Source organism: Camelus bactrianus, chromosome 21 (assembly GCF_048773025.1).
Source record: "Camelus bactrianus isolate YW-2024 breed Bactrian camel chromosome 21, ASM4877302v1, whole genome shotgun sequence".
Taxonomy (NCBI): Eukaryota; Metazoa; Chordata; class Mammalia; order Artiodactyla; family Camelidae; genus Camelus; species Camelus bactrianus.
Genome location: NC_133559.1, coordinates 29,215,463 through 29,228,573, shown reverse-complemented (window position 1 = coordinate 29,228,573; position 13,111 = coordinate 29,215,463). Strand labels below are relative to the sequence as shown.

At 47.3% G+C, this 13,111-nt stretch overlaps 1 long non-coding RNA gene across 3 annotated transcripts; it reads left to right on the top strand.

The window, feature by feature from the left end:
* The first annotated feature begins 2,689 nt into the window (after positions 1 to 2,689).
* On the top strand, positions 2,690 to 12,589 carry LOC141574394 (uncharacterized). Of its 3 annotated transcripts, XR_012501445.1 has the most exons (3): positions 2,690 to 3,048; positions 3,576 to 5,776; positions 6,533 to 12,589. It is a non-coding gene; the product is annotated as an uncharacterized LOC141574394 (long non-coding RNA). The 3 variants fall into 3 exon arrangements; XR_012501443.1 differs by having other exon boundaries at positions 2,690 to 5,776; XR_012501444.1 differs by having other exon boundaries at positions 2,690 to 5,776; positions 6,529 to 12,589.
* Positions 12,590 to 13,111: the final 522 nt, after the last annotated feature.

Below are 13,111 nucleotides of genomic sequence, written 5' to 3'. Positions count from 1 at the left end.
TTCCCCATAGTCTACCTAGTATATTATCATCTGCTTACAGTTTATTCATCTTGGGGATCCCTTCGCTGTGTCCCCCACAAGCCTGGCACACAGTATATACTCATTAAATGCTCTCATGTTTGTTCAGTTAAATTGAAATAATGGTCACAGCTTACTGTGATGATGGTAATGATGATTCGCACCATCAAAACAATTGGTCTAACAAGTATCTTGATTATGTAAAATAAAATCCTATACCTGATCCTTCTGCCCAGACCAATGTTATTTTCCCCACACAAGCTCAGGGTCTGGTTTTTGGTGTTTGTTACCCTTTCGATCTGACCTCTCACAGCATTCCCATCAGTCCCAGTGAGCAAGAGATAGCCAAGTGAAGCGTACAAAGGAAATGTTATACGTGATCTCAGAAGCTTACGATCAAGCCGGGGAAAGACACTAAAAACACGTAACATTTAGAGAACGCTGAGCAGTCGTGGTACCAGCTGATAATGGGAAAGGAAACCAGGGAGAGAAGAGATGAGTGGGGACTGGAGTGGCGAGGGTGGGCGTCCTGGAGGAGACGGGGCTGGGGCAGGCCTGGAGGGCAGGTGGGATGGCAGGCATGCAGGGGAGATTGAGGGCACGGTCTGCCAAGTGAGGAGCTGAACAGAGCTCCGCGGCAGGCCGGCCGGCCGGCGTGAGCGGGGCAGGAGCAGGAGGGCCTGATGATGGGAGGGCAAGGAAAGCAACCCGCTGAACAGGAGGGGACAATCTATGTCAGGTGGGTGGAGCAGAAAGGAGAGGAGCAGGCAGATGTAGGGTAAGTCACTTGGATGAAGTCAGACAATGACTAGAAGAAGCGTTTTAGGGAAAAACAAACACGAATAGGGAGCCGTTGTAGGTTCTTGAGCAAGGGCAAAGCACAAGCAAGCCTTTCCCTTGGTGAAGACTGGCTGAAAGCAGACTGCAAGTTGGCCGGAGGTGAGAGAAACTGCCAACTGGGAGGCGGGTGCGGAGGCCAGTGCTGAGCAGAGCTTGTGGGAGGAAGGCGAGGAGGTCAAGGTCGAGGCTGGTGGGGAATCGTGTGGTGAGCTGGGGACAATTTCAAGATGCTCCAGAGGAAGGATGGACTCGCTCTAGGAAGAGCAGGGAGTCGAAGAGGAACCACCATTCCAGCCTGGGAACTTTTGTAGCAAAGAACAGTGATTTGTTTGTAGTTTTAGGGGATAGAGAGAAAATGTTTTCTCTTAGAAGATGGTATTTTTGGACGATGGCTGGACAGTTATAAATTGCATATATATATTAATCAAAAACTTATCAAATGTCTATAATCTGCTAAGTGCAGTAAATTCAGATGTGAATAAACACAATTTCTGTCCTCAAGAGTTTCAAATACAGTGGTAGTTGGTAACAGGGAGCACTGGTAGACATTATCAGGAAGCCTTTTAAGGAAGGCTTTTTGAGAGGAGGTGCCTTGAAGAATGACCGGGAGATGATGAGTCAAAGATGGCACTTGTGAATGAAGGCTTTCAAGACACAGAAGCTTAAACAAAAATGAACAGGGCTGAGGAACAGGGGTTCCAAGTGGGCACTGACGATTGGCATAATAGGTTTTGCAATCTGTGTGCCAGCCCGACGCTCTGACAGATGGTACTCCCGCCCCATCCATCATCCAGCACCTGCAGGAGACCTGCTAAGGAATGTTAAGTATCGATGGCAACACACAGAAACCCGTCTAAGTGGAATCAAAGACTCCAGCTCTGAGATGCGCCGTGAGCAACAAGAAGGATTGCTATTTATCTCTCCTGCAATTGATCTTGAACTAGTCACTGACGCAGACACGGGCAAGGTGAAAATATCCCGCAGTGAGAATGTAGATGTGAGCCCTGTGTCTGCCAGGAGAGGGGGTCTGGAAAACTGTAGCTGGAAGTGAAATTCCGTACACCTACACCACAGCCAGTGCCCCTGTGGATATGAAATATTGATTTAGCGCCACCACCATGCTAAGTTCTGAATAAATTACCCTCAGAGCATCTAAGCACCTGGTGAGCTGAAATGGTCAGGGGCCTGATCACGGATGGCCCGTCCGTTATCAAAAACATACTGGACTTCTCCTAAGTCCCAGGCACTATGCTGGGAGAAACAGCAGTAGAGGAAACGGCTATCACGACTGACCCACAGCAGGTTTTGATACAGACAACACTGAGGGCAGATGTGGCCCAGGCGCATCGGGCAGTTAAAGCTAACGGCGGGGTCCTAGGTGTGCTAGCACGCTTCCCCTAGGCGTAACACCGCATCTCCACGGGAAGGGGGTTTTTAAGGGACTGTTACATACGCTGGGGACAGGATATTGTAAAGTGGGGTTTTTCTATTCCTTTGTGATTCTTCTGATGTTTTGTGTGTTTTATGCTCATTTGCCCCTGGAAGCACATGGAGGTTCACTGTAGAGTCTCTAGTGTAAGGAAATCCCCCCCTGGAACCCGAGAGATCCTGAGTGAATTCATCTCAGGTGAGGCCTGGACGTCAGCATTTTTTTAAAAAAGCTTCCAGCCAATTGCAAAGTGAAGCCAAGGTTGCGAATTGGTTCTGCCCAAGAGCACGGCTAGCAGGTGGACGCTGGGACCTGGGGTGTTTGCCCCGGGCAGCGCGGCCCCGATCCTGGGCTCCCATGCTTCAGCCAACGTGGCCCTGTGCCCTCGGGCCAGGTTGAGTCACTCACGCCCCGTGCAGTGACGGATGGGGACTGTGGGCTCTAGGGTTTAGTTTTCCAACTGCTGTCTCGGATGGTTCCACGCGTCTCCTACTCTCGCTCCCAATCCGTGGTTCCTCCGGTGAGATCGGAGGTAGGATTCCGAGGCTGGTGCCATCAGGGCCAGTCCCCCTTTTGGGCTTCTTGGAGACAGGATGCCTGCAGCTGGCAGGCAGCCTCTGACTAAGGGAACATCGTGAAAGGAAGGGCGAGGCTTTCCTGCAGGGGTTTCTCCCCTCCTGTTTTCACATGGATTTCGTACCTGAGGGTGACTGGTAGTCGGCGCCGGCAGGCACAGATTCTTGGCATCTCTTAGGGAGCAGGTAAGTCTTCATTCTCATCTTATCTGACCCAAGCGAAGAAAACCAGAAGCTCTCAGGACAGCATGGACGGGGCAGGGGGAAGGGACTCCAGGTGGGAGAGTTGGCTTATAATTTCTGAAGATATGAATTTCTGAAACGTCCTTTTAAACAAAAACGTCAAACAAAGATTACCTCCATTTATTTTTCTGATTTCTGCTTGTTTGGGGAAAGCCCTCTACTACATCCCTTTTTCTTCAACGAAATATCTTAATGGGCAGCCTCAGCCTTTATTGTCTTACTCAGTCTCCAGGAAGGAAAACAGAGGCTGTAACAGATAGGCTTGTAATGAAAATGATAAAGTTACTGCCTTAGCTTCCTCTCTTTTTGGACCACAAGAGTGCTGTGAGACCTGGGAGGTCCTGGGCCCTCAGCGGGACCACGATCCTCGCCTGACAGAAGAGGGAGCGGAGCTCCCGTGGTTAATGTGTCTTGTCTGAAGTCATCCCGCTCGTAGGTGCCAGATCCTACCTCTTTAACCTTTCTGGTAGCTATTCTTTTCCAGCCCTTCAATCATCTTGAGAACTTTCCTCTGAAGCCTGTCCAAATTCTGCTGCCCTTTCTGGATTGAAGCTCCCGGAATTAAGACACATGACCCCGGAGGGGTCCAATTTTATCTGAGCATAAATAGAAGATTGCTTCAGAGTTCCTACATTCTAGGTGTCCACGCCAATGCAGTGCTTGCTCCCAGGGTTATTTCTGACGGTGACCCTGTGGTCTATTTCTGACCTGCGGGAACATGCGGTCCCGTCTCACGTGTCTCAGGTCTGGTTTTCTTCCCCAAATGTAACAATGCCCTTGCTGAGCACACCCTGCAAATGATAAAACCTCAAATGTTCAAAACATCTTGCTTTCTGGAAACACAAAGTGCCTTTCTAAGAACACCAGCCTCCTTGCTGCTTCTTAAGGGAGGGTCGGTTGCCAAATTCCAACTTGGTGGGCAGAGAGATTCAAGTCCAAAGCGTAATTGATTTAGCCTGAATCACCTATGCAGATGGATGAAAATTATTCTGGAGGGCAGAGAGGTGACTTTATCTCTAGTCAGCATGGGGCCGATTAGCCCAGTCTTAGGGCGCCCCTCCCCCAGCCCGCCCCCCCCGCCCCCCCCCCCCGCTCCTTCTTTACTATGTCAGCAGTTCCTCCATATTCATGGTTCTCATGCTTTCGATTCCATGGCGGAAAAGATGCAAAGCAAATCAAAGCTGCCTAAGCCTTGCCCTTGCAGGAAGTTGGAAGTCAGCAAGTTTTAAATCATCGGGGGATCTGCTTGCTTTCTAGCTCCTCCCAAGCCACATGCCTATAAAGCCCTTTCAGGGGGTTAGGATAAACGGCCGCCTCCCTGAGCATTTGTACAGCATCACTGCATGGATCCCACTGTCCTGTGCTTTACTCACCTGCCTCCCCTGCTGCCCTCCCCCTCCCTCCAGCCCCGCGCTCCCCCCTCCAGGCCAGGAGCTCCATAGCTGGCAGGTGTGCATACGGGAGGGTCTGTGCTTGTTTGTGGAATGGATTACACCCCAAGAAAGCCCCCTTGGCAGGCCCCTGCCCCCACCTCTAGGTGCCTCGATGCTGCTTTCCTGAGTGCATCCCAGCAAGACACTCCCCGTGTGGAGCTCGTGGGTCCTGCTGCGGAGTTTGGATTCTGCTTCATCCTCAACCCCGTGAACCGGTGGTCGACTCTTTCAAGGAGCAGCCGTCTCAGACATTTGGGGCTGATGTCTGTCCCTGCTGTCGCATGTCAAAGAGATGGAATATTAAGCAACTGTGACCATAGAGTGGAGCGGGGAGCAAGCAGGCACTAAGCGGACTCCAGGGACTGGATGATGTGAGCACCCAGCAAACTGCCGTGGGGGAGGCCACGCTCAGACGGCGCTCACTGGTGACTGTGGGTGGGTCTCCCCGTGGCCTCCCGAGAAACCCTCCGAGGGGGTCTGCCGTCTGCTGCTGCAGTCTCTCTTTCCTCGTAAAGTCTGAGACCAGACTGCTGAGGACACAGCCTTCTAAACACTGAGCTCTCTTGGGATGGTGCCCAGAGCAAGGTTCCGGGAACACAAAATATTTCCACAATCCCCGGGGTGAAGCTACTGGTGGAAGCAGCCGAGGTGAAATCTTGGCAGGGGCTGTGATTCTGCAGCCTTCTGCCTCCTCTCTTCCAGCAAGGATGTGAGTAAAGCCAGTGGCCGGCCCTCTGGAGGTCCTCCTCAAAGGGACAGATGGTTGTTACTGTTGGCCGAGGCCATGACCCAGTGCTGAGAACTGCCGCCAGTTCATATGTGAGAAGACAGTGCCGCTCAGATGATCCCAGGACCAGCTAACCCTCGAGCAGTTGTTCCCGGCCAGGCCCATCACATGGGTTATCTTATTTAAGACATCCCTGTGATGTAGGTACCTTTTTGTCTGAGGTTCAGAGGACGAGGGCACGTGGATTTCCACAGTTTGGTAAATTTCAGAACTGGGAATTCTAACCCAGCGCAGACCAGGGGTCCACAGGCCATCCTGTCTCTATTTCCTGGCACTGCCTCTCTGACGGTTGGCGAGGGAGCCTTGGAAGAGGCACGTCCAAAGGAAACACCAAGACAGCTGGATGGAAAAGCAGCAGAGAGTCCAGAGTTCACTTGGGGAAAACTGGAAAGGTGACATCAATGCTTTATCCAACAAAGGCGCCAGCTCCAGCATGGTGACGTGATACTGAGTAAGTTCTCAAACAAAAAAAATTTCCTTGGGGAGGCCCGTGGACGAGCTGACCGGCCCTGGCAGGCGCTCCCGGGAGTCTGAGTTGCGTGTGCACCTACGCGTGTGCATGCGCACACACACGCAGACACACACACACAGACACACATGCACACCCCACGAGACAGAGTTCACTGCATCAAAGGCACAGGCAGCCTTCTGTTGCCCTGTGTCTTCTGGGGTCCCAGCAGTCTGCAGTGTGTCCCAGACAGGAGAACTCAACAGACTGAAATCGCAAAACTAGTCAGTGGCAAGACTCAGAGGGGAAGCTTCAAATGAGAAAACCTTTGCTTTTTTTTCCTGGAAAGGACCTCAAGAGAAAAAAATAAAAAATCTTTCTTTTCAAGCCATTTGAACCAAACTCAGAGCCAGTGAACAACCAGACAATGCAAAGTATTGAATAAGATAAAGGGTTTTTCCAGCTGCCTGGAGTTCCCGCTGCGCTCCCCCAGCCGTCTTAGAACTGACCACTCCCACCCTGGCCCCCACTGAAGCTTGTAGATTCTTTTTAGACAATTCCTATAGTACTTTTTTTTTTTTTTGCAAGTTTTTGTAATGTTTGTCTCTGCTCTTTTAGACCATAAGTCACCTAAGGGATGTGCTTTTGCCACCAGTCCTTCATGGGGTGGTTACAAACATAGGAACTCAATAGTCATTTGCTGAATTAATACATAAGTTTCTTTTTTTTTCCTTTTTTTTCTTCTCTCTACCAAGCAAGATAGAACAGATGGCTTTTTCCTGTACCTGAAGCCTGCATTTCCATCATCGTGAACTTGAACTGACATGGACCTAGAAGCTCTTCCTTCAGTGTGGTCATAAAATGAGCCCAGGTTTGGAAGACAGCCGCTGTTTGATTTGGGGCTGATTCCTGGCTCCACCACTCAAAGGTTCCTTGATGTTTTTCACTCCTCGGCTTCTCACTGGTAAGATGGGAATTCTAGAAACCTCGGAGAGCCGTTGCAAGGTGGAGTGTTATTCTCGGCACAACTGTAACGATTCTTTACAAATACACGTTGGACCATGTCACCTGCTCAGATCTCTCCAATGACTTATCAATTCATTCCTTGTAAAAGTCAAAGTCTTTGCATCGGCCTGCAAGGCCCTACAGGATCCAGCCTTCGGTACCATGCTCCTCGGTCCCGCCACGCTGGCCTCCTTGCTGCTCACTGGACACCCCAAGCATCCTTCTTCCATTGGCTGTTCCCTCTGCATGGAGTCCTCTTCGCCAAGATACTCACGTGGCCAAACCCATCAGCTGCTTCAAGTGTCACGTTCGCAGTAAGCCTGCCACCACAGCCACCAATACCGACACCTGATTTAAAAGTGCAGCTTGAACCCCATGCTCTCATTCTCGGTCCATTGGACTCTGATCTATTATTTTTCCAAAGCGCTTATCCCCTTCGAACGTTATTTTCTACTTCCCTGTACCTCTGTGTCTTGCCCGGAAGTCTCCAGTGCCACTCTCACCCCAAAATATAGCTTCACAGCAGCCTGGGTTTCTGTGTATTTTTGTACATTGATGTGTCTTAAGTGCCTAAGACGGTGCCTGGTACATAGTGTGGGCACTCCACAGATGAGTGACAGCTCGCTGAGGAGAGCAGAGGAAAGTCTCAGCAATCACAGCCATCAATGCCACCACCACCACCGCCATGGTCACTGTCAGCGTCAGTGTCTTCAGCGTCACTGGGACACCAGCGCCCCTCTTACAGGGCCCTGAGGAGAAGAGAAGTGTTAAAGTGCACAATGCATGTCGCACAGGGAAGCTATATATATATGAAGTGCTTGGGAAATGCTATGTCCTTCCCTCTTCTGTGGCTTTGCATTTTGCTCCTTGCTTATGGGGGACCCTCATGACTCAGCTGTAAAGCAGAACAAACTGCTCAGTGCACACAGAAGCGTCATGGAAGGCCACTGACAGAGCACTTCGGAACTGTTGCTTCATTGTGGCTACTGTCACTAGCTGAGTATCAAAACGGAATTCATGTGACCGCATTCTCTTGATCTTGATTTCTCTACATTAGGCACACTTTCTGCTGCCCTTTCTACAACTCATGACAAAGAAGGAGGAGGAGGAGGGAAAGTAGAAGAAATGAAAATGTATATTTTCGCTTTCCTAATGTCTGGGTTTACATATATACCAGGGGGAAATATACCTTTAGGGAAGGGAAATTACATCACCAGTTTGAAGTTACGCATTCTCTAGGAAACTCTATAAGCATAAAAATGATATAGAGGAACACCCAGGTAGATGTTTCCCTGCTAGGGGCTACAAATATCAGTCTATAGACGTTTTCAAGCCTGCAGAAATATTCACTTTTTGTTTTACCTTTTCTTTTCTCTTTTGAAATGTTACAGAAAGCTGAATCCTGTTGAGAGACCAAGCGACACTCAGAGGGTTGGAGAACTCAGGTTTATTACGCCGGCGGGCCCAGAGGAGTTAACACTCCAAGCTCTGGACCCCGTCTGTAGGTTTACACAGGCATTTATAGAGTTTTAGGTTTCGATTAAATTTGAACTGTATGCAAATGAGGTGTTAGAAATGGGCCAATCAGGAGTGAGCTTTTGGGAACCAATGGAATTTTAGGGGTAAGTTTCATTTTCCTAGAAGCAAGCCGTTTTACAGAAGAGCAAAAGCAGGAAGGCAGTGGCCCCGCCTGGAGGTCTTGCTGGTCCCTTTGTGGGTTCTGCCCCTTTGCTATGTCTGTGTAAAGGGAATTATTTTGAATGGTAAGCATGTCCTGGTGCACAAATTCTGCCTGTTGATAGTTAACATAAAACACAGTAATGACACTTCATTTTCCTGGCCTCTTGGAAACGCAGAGAACGCACAGAATACATAGACGCCGGGCAGGACCACGTATCAGGACGAGTTACCTCTGGCTGTCAAATCCACTGTGCCCCTTAGGCTGGAAAAGCTCCTCCATTGCCCTTCCCTTCTTAGAGCTCCAAGCACTGTCTGGCTTTCTCCTCCTTACGCTTTCATATAGCTTGTTTCTTATCATTTGTTTGTCTGAATTAAGCAGTTCTTGAATGCTGCATGGAACAGCTCTGGCCATTGTTGACAGAATTGTCTTTACTGCCAGCCTGGCAGTGTGCCCTTCTGTTTTTCTGTAAAATGCTTCTACAAGAAGACATGCTTATCATGTCACATTAGAAAGTCAAATGGCTCTTTTACAAATTCTGTACTTTGGCCGGAAATCACGCCCAGATGCCAGCCCTTTCACCATGCCAACAAATACATCCTCTGTATAAAATACGAGCCATCTTAGCTCCCCACCTCCCAACCTCTCCCCAGCTTAGGGGGGAGCCAGGGTTGGTGTAGCCATGGGAAAAGCCAGGTATGTTTTGTCAGGGGCGACTTCCTGGGGACAAAGCTGGGGTGGGATTCATACCAAAGTTCAAGTACAATCAAGGTTCAAATAGTAAACAAATGCAAACATTAGTCCTAAAGGTCAGAGGTAGGGATGAAGTTAGATCCTATAGCCAGGAGTGGGACTTATGTAAAGCAGCAGTGAACCAAGGAGAGAAATGTGGCTGGACAAGGTGTTTATCTCAAAAACTAGAGAATGTAAATGTTGGTGAGAGAGTGGGTCAGACTATCTCAAAGGGCCAGAAGCAGGGCAAAGGTGAAAGCTGGGCAGTGTTTATGATTGAGGATGGGCAGTTTTTAGTTTTTTTTTTTTTTTTTAAAGGAGGTTATTGAACACCATACAACATGAATTAAAGACTTAAATGGAAGACTGTAAAACTCCTAAAAGAGAACATAAGGGAGAAACTTCAAGACGCTGGTCTTGGGAGTGATTTCTTGGCCATGAGGACATGACACCGAAGAGGATAAAAGCAAAAATAGACCAGTGGGATCACATCAAACTGAAAAGTTTCTGTACCACACAGGGTACAACAGAGTGGAGAGGCAGCCTATGGAATGGGAGAAGATCTTCGCAAGCCATACAGATGACAAGGGGTCATTATCCAAAATATTCAGGGAACTTCTTCAATTCAAAAGCATAAAAACAAAGAACCTGCTTTAAAAAATGAGCAAAAAGACTCGAAAAGCCATTTTTCAAAGAAAACATACAAATAACCAATAATTATGTGAAAAGATGCTCAACACCACTAATCATCAGAGAAATGCAGATGAAAACCACAATGAGCTGCCACCTCACACCTGTCAAGATGGCTCCTATAAAAAAAAAAGATAACAATTATAGATGGGGATGTAGAAAGAAGGGAACCCTTGTACACTGTTGTTGGTAGGAATGGGGAATGGTGCAGCCACTATGGAAAACAGTGTGGAGGTCCCTAAAAAATTAAAATAGAACCACCATATGATCCAGCCATTCCATTTCTGCATGTTTATCTAAAAGAATTGACATCAGGATCATAAAGAAATAGTTGCACCCCCATGTTCACGGTCGCATTAGCCACAATGGTTGACACGTGGAAGTGTCCATCAACAGATGAACGAATAAAGAAAATGAAATATATACACACAGTGAAATATTATATAGCCATTAAAAAGGAGGGGATTCTGCCATATGTGACCACACGGTTGTACCTTGAGGACACTGTGCTAAGTGAAATAAGGCAATCACAGAAGGACAAATACCGCATGATTCCACGTACAGAAGATGTCTAAAATAGTCCAACATATGGAAGCAGAGAGCAGAATGGTGGCTGTCAGAACTGGGGGTTGGGGAAAGGGGGAGCTGGTATTCAGTGAGTACGAAGTTTCAGCTACTCAAGGTAATTAAGTTGTAGGGCCCTGCTGTACAGTGGTGTGCCTATAGTTAACCAGACTGCCAGATTCTCTTCCAAAGCAGCTGTCCCACCGCGAAGCTGGATCAGTGAGAAGGAACTCCTTCCTGGCTGACGGCTACTCCTGTGAGTAGCTATCCAGCTGCCCTTAACTTTGGCAACCAGGCTTCATTCCAGGAGCAACCCTTCTCTAAGTTCCTACATTTTAATAATTTCAACCACTTCCTTTTTCTCCCCAGCCCGAATTAGTAGCTGCTTTCTGCAGTTGCTGTCTTTGTGATTAACTCAGTGTTACCAACTTCGGATCTCAACTGTCCCTTACATTCCGTTCTATCTCCTGGCCACACCAACTGACACAGTGTAATTTCCTAAGGCAGAAATGCCGGAATTGATAACATGATTTTCCTGCTGATTAGTTTTATGAGTTAACGTGAATACGTATATGGTAACTCTCATAGAAGCTATCAGAACTTTGCCTGCTTTGCAAAGAAATGAGTTCATGTATAGGAGATACATAATTCTGTATGGTTCAGGGGTGCAAATCATGGTCAGTCCTCACGTACCAGCATAGCTTCCTTACCCACACTTTAAGGAATTAAAAATTTACCATATATACTCAAAAAAAAGTAGCTGTCCCATTTTGTCCCATTCTAACAGTTATGTAGTGGTATCTCATTACTTATTTATTTCTTTACTTATTTATTTACTTACTTTTAAATTAGTCAGATGCAACAGGATAACAGCAAAGGGAAAGGATTTCTATAGGAAATATATTCACAGCCTATCTTGTTTTTAAAATATAGCATTTGCTACAAAATCTTGCTTCCAATTCCTTATGGAAATCTACTTGTACTTTTAGCATCTTTATTTTTTATATGATTCTGTCAATTATTGCTTTAATTTGCAATTCCCTAATGACATATGACATTTAAAATAACTTTTCATATGTTTACTTGCCATCTGTCTATCCATGTTAATGCTGTGTTTGTTCAGATCATCTGCCCATTTTTCAGTTGAATTGCTCCCTTTCTTATTGTTGAGTTTTTATAGTTCTTTGTATATTTTGGATGAGTCCTTTATCACATATGTCTTTTTGTAAATATTTTCTCCAGGTCTGTGGCTTATCTCCTGATTCTTGTCTCCTGATTTTTGTGAATATTCTTTAAATTTTTACCTTTTAAAATGTAAATGGTAGCACTTGGGACATGTTTTTCTGGGTCTTCCTTTTTCACTTAATGTTATATGTTAGAGATCTTTTCATTTGAGTATGTAAACAGTTTATCAGTCTTTTTTTCGGTTGCATACTATTCCATGGTGTGGCTGTATCTTGATTTATTTAGCCAGTCCCTTGCTGAGAGACAGCGGGTGATTTCGGACCTTTTGTCAGGACAGACAATGGTGTGATGAGTAACCCTGCGTGCACGTGGTTTGCTGCGGGCGCAGGTGTGTCCGTGGAAGAGAGCCCACACTCCACCTCCATGCGGTGCCGCAGCACCCTGACGAGTGGCTCCTTATCTGCTGCAGGCCTAACAGTGTGTGGGCTGCAGGAGTTCGTAACTGAAGGCTAGCTCTCTGTGGTCAAAGAAGTCTCTGCTTTTCACTGACAACCTGGAGACCCCAAAATAAGAACTTCAGATACTGCTTTGAAGACACGGACTTTCTGGTTCCTTCTTACTTTGGGCTTTCACACAGGCTGGGCTTCTTGGCTCTCACTCTTTCCTGGGCTGAAACTCCTGCTCACCACAGCCTAAAGGCCACCTTCTCAGAGCAGATCCCCCCTCAGCAATATTGCTTCCCTCTGAGACTCATTCTCATGGCTCCCTCGACCTTGCCTTTGCAGGACTTGCAGTGACCCCAATTCATGTGTAATTTATATGACGCTCTGTCTGCCATTGCTCCACGATGGCAGTGACCAGGTCTGTCTTATTCCACCGCGGCCCTGGCATCTGGCCCACTGGCTGAAAAGGTGGTAAGTAATTGATAAATATTTGTAGAAGAAATAAACTTCAAACTGTTAGGCGGCTGTCTCCTTGTTCTTCAGATGAATTTCATCTTTCATAAAAATGTTTTAAATGTTTAAAGTTTTGGTGGCATTAAATCCATTTTGAGAAAAATGGACCCTGGATTAGGGGACACGATCATTTGAAACAGACCAGGTAAACACCAGCAGTTACAGTCAAGAATGCATCAGTGTATACATTCTCCATGGACCCTCAGGATGACCACCAATTGAAATCATACCTGGACACTAGCCAGCCTTAGTTCCCAAATACCCTTTGCACACCAGTCTCTTGTCCATGTCACAACTCAGTTCCGAAGACTGGGGCCACCATTTCATGTTCTGGGCTTATGGCTGCTAATCCCTGGTGACTTCTGAAGGGATGAGCTCAGGGAGGTGGAGCCACACGTTATGGTGTTGCGGGCTGGTGGTAACAAAGATCAGGAGGAAAAGCAGAAGCAATTTTGCCTCCAAATAGCTATGCTGTCTCCAGGAGAGAGAGAGAGAGAGGAGGCACATATTCACCTCCCGGGCAAATCC